General features: G+C 47.4%; 1 pseudogene; it reads left to right on the forward strand.

The window, feature by feature from the left end:
• Window positions 1–1,801: 1,801 nt before the first annotated feature.
• On the forward strand, window positions 1,802–3,085 carry LOC149360426 (uncharacterized; annotated as a pseudogene).
• Window positions 3,086–4,107: the final 1,022 nt, after the last annotated feature.

The raw sequence follows: 4,107 nt of genomic DNA on the forward strand, positions 1-4,107 counted from the left end.
AAGAAGTACAACAAAGTGCACTCGCAGCAAAGAATTGCAGTTGAAAATGCTTTTGGATTGTGGAAGCAGCGCTTCAGACGGCTGCATCTTGTCGATGCTGCCAGCATAAAGCAGCGAGTTCTAATCGTCATGGGTGCGTGCATTCTGCACAATCTCTGCAACTGAGAGATTTCTTTGATGAACTACAGCACCTGCCTCAGCAAGAAGTAGTTGGCAATGATGAAGACGTTGACACCTTCGTTGACCGTCATGTGGCAGGTTTCAGCAAGAGCCTTCGAAAAGATATTGCACAGAAGCTACGTTGACATGAACCTTTTTGAGTGCTCACAATAAGAACTTTTTGTTGTGGGCATGTCTGCAAGCAGTGTGGATGAACAGTGTGCTGGTATCAAAAACGGATGTGTTCTTTAATTACAGAGCTTATATAATGCTGTCGCATCACTTGGGTGAATTTTTATTTTATGACTTTTCCAACTGCTCTCAGCATTAGTCCGTGTACATATTATGCTCGTTATGAACAGCTACACCATGTGGAAGGAGCTATGTTCTAAACGCAGTCAGAGTGTAGCTGAAATTCCATGCAATTCATCGTTCACTCTCACCTTCCTCCCTTCACTTACGGCACGATTCAGGTGTCCGCCGAGATATGCGAGACAGATACTGCGCCATTTGCCTTTCCTCAAAAACCAATTTATTTATTTTTAACCTGCGCCTTGCTATATATGGTGATGCACCTCAGGCACCTTCTCGTTCCTGACAAAAAGACTGAGGTTTTGTATTTGACTGGTTGGGAGCCTCGAGATCTTTGCTCAGACTAGGACGGTCGATGAGGCTACCTGATCCTGTCTAAAGCTTTTCTAATATTCAATTTTAAAGCCTCCTTCTTTTCTCACTGCTAACAAATACAAACTAAAGTTTTAGGCCCCCTACACAAATGATGGGTTTTCACGTTTGTAAAATTAAGCAGTGCATGATAGCTTTAGATGTTTATACGCCATTAAACCCAACATTACACTACACAAGATGACATGAAGCTCTGGCCAGATTTGATAGCTCGAGGGTACACTTATTATCAAGCAACCAACGTAGGCGACCTCGAGGGGACTGAACCTGTACCCCAAGACTAACCTGCGAAACTTACTAACAAGGGCTGCAGAAAGCGGTATCCACCACCACACAACTCCCTTAGCAGAGAGAACTCTGCCGCGTGGAGGCAGCTACTAACGGGCTGGTACCCGAACCAAAACGTACTCAGCAAAATGAATCCCACACAATACAATGGAAAATGCCCCTGGTGCTAAGAAACACTCACGCTCTACGACATAACGTGGGCATGCCAGAAGATAGAATGCGAGTGCGGAGCAATGGGAGGGAGTGCTCTCCAGCGATCACCGGGTCGACCAAGGTCTGATTCGGCGAGCACATCTGGCAGCAGCTTCCAGCAGGGCCCTGGACTAAGGGCAACTGACCGTTGTGCAAGAAGATGAACGAAGCCATCTGAAGACCGCAGAACACCAGCGAATCTAGAGCTCAATAAAGTTTTTCACTCACTCACTCACACTCTCAAGTGCACATATAGTGTGTTCGACGGTCGGGTAGCGCGACGAGATGAACAGTGATATGCACCTATGCAGATATGTGCTCGATGTTAATTTGGATGCTGGCACATGTTCCCTCCAGGTCAACCATTCACAAAGGTTCAGTGGGGCTGTGCTCACAGCCCACTGCACGTGCATGGCAGAAGCAGGAGGCCCGTTCTCATGTTGGAGCCTGCCTTTATGCAGTTGATACCGGTGTGAGAATGAAATACGCCACCAGCTGCACCTCGGAGAGCAACATCTGGCTTCCTGGCTATGTGGAGAAGGTAAAATTCAAGAGGCTCAAAAGGCACTGCTGCAGTTTGTGCTGCCCATTTGTGTGCTGTGCAGCCCACAGAACATGCCTGGATGCAGAGCAGCAGTTTCTCTTAGTGTTAATGAGGCTCCGACTAGGACTGCTCAGCAAAGACCTTGCATGCTGATTCCGCATTTCAGTAGGTTCTGTAAGTGGAATTTTCCACTCGTGGCTTGATGTACTAGCCAAGAACCTTGAGAAGTTGATCATTTGGCCATCCAGACAAGCACTACAATCTCACCACCTGCCAGCTTTTCAAGACAGGTTATTTGATGACCTGGAGGGTCTCATCGATTTTACTGAAATATTTATTCAGCGTCCAACTCCTATGGAAGCTAGGAGCCTTTAGGAGTTTAGCTTACCAAAGCCATACAGACACTCTTTATTTTGAACAAGTGATTAGCAAGTAACTGCAGTATTTGTGTTCCTTTCTATAGGTTCTTGCACGTTTCAAACTGTTTTCTTCCATATCACAATGAGATTTATTCAAGGTTATTTGTCTGTTTAGGTTGCCCCAACATCAGCCTCTACTGGGAATGTACAAGATTTGCCGGAGTCACAGGTTTCCACACCTGGAATTCCCAGAGAATTCACTGTGTGGTTTCCTCACCGTAATGGCAGAATAACTGCTTCCATATTCAAGGACATGTGCCCTGAAAGGAGCTTAATTGCACATCACTAGCAGATAAAATATTCAATTCTAAAAGAATCTTCAGTCCGGCCATCTGGTATGACACAGAGTTTGAAGAGCTTGCAAAGGCTCGTGCACTTGCTGCCTTTAAAGCACAGGGTACGAATGGCAGGCTGGATGAATGTAGTTTGATGAAACTGAGAAACCCATACCTTGGCTGCAGTGCACATAGGTTGTTTAATTGTGACTGCCATCCTCCAGCACTGCTCGAGGTCATGCGCCTGTACACACTGTGCATCCAAATGATTTGGTGAAAGCAGGGCTAGCAAAGCCAGACTCTTGCTTGGATGCCACAGGCTCACTAAAGGTAACACACAAGAACTACTACTAGGTTCAAGCACAACTGCACTTGAATCTTGTAGGCAGCACTATGTGCTACCTGTACTTGCAGCACATAGACAAGGAAGGGATGATGTTGCAGAGAAGGAAGAAGCATTTATGGACCCTCACGTCAATGCCCTAGAAAGTTTTTTCACCAAAACAGTGCTCCCTAGGCTGTGATTGCAGCTGGTTCTCACATTTTATATACATGCACACTGCCGTAGAGAATACAAGTGGGATACCCGAAAATTAGAGTCCAACCATACATACCGAACCCTCGCAGATGCTTCAACTGTCAAAGATACGGCCATGGGTTGAACAGTTTCCGCGGTCACAAAACCGGCGCGAAGTGTGCCACGACAGATCATGCAACTGAGAACTGCGATGCAGTGCCGTTCGACTGTGCCAACTGCGAAGGAGGTCTGACCACCCTGCTTACTCCAGGTCTTGTCCAAGGTGAAGAAACGGAAAAGAAATAATTGAAAACAAAAGAAAATGCCAACTTTTTTCTGGCTTCTGAATGTTATATTAACAACCTCGTTTGCATTTACGGCAAAGACAAACGTCGCGGATGTGATGCATAGGGGCAGAGCACCACACCCAGCTTCGGCCACTGCCCAGGCAGGGCCATCCCCACCCCCGGCAGATGCGGCTAAGGCTGCCCTGCCACCCCTGATAAAGGGCACGCCGGCCCCTGAGTCGGCCGCCCTTGTGGGCGGCCGACTCAAACGGCCCAGTCGGAGGAGAGCTCCAAACTGTACACCCGCGAGTTCTCCGCAGGCCTCCAGAACCTCTAGTGAGGCGATGAACATTACACAGAACGCGCCACCGCTTCAGCAGCAGCATAGCTATCCTGAGCGAAAAAGAAGGGAGAGGATCCCAGTAACAGGACCCTCAAATCCGGGAGCATAGGTTTAGCTGCACTCCCAAAACTTATTCAACATGGTGTTCCTAATTACTTGGAACTGTCGTGGTCTCTTAAAAAACTACAATGATGTGACAGATCTTATAAGCTCGCCTTCCCCTGTGGCTTTGTGATAGTTTGAGAGGTGCAAGGAAGACACCATGAACAGTGGCGGTCAAGGCCGAGGTCAAGCCTCGGCTGATGGGCTTCGTCTGTTTACCAGGCGGGGTGAATCAGAGTCTACAGAATATTAGGAACCCTTCGTCTGTACATGATGTATGGATAAATTTGGCAAACA

Source organism: Amblyomma mixtum, chromosome 2 (genome assembly GCF_055824585.1).
Source record: "Amblyomma mixtum isolate Tamu chromosome 2, ASM5582458v1, whole genome shotgun sequence".
Lineage (NCBI taxonomy): Eukaryota > Metazoa > Arthropoda > Arachnida > Ixodida > Ixodidae > Amblyomma > Amblyomma mixtum.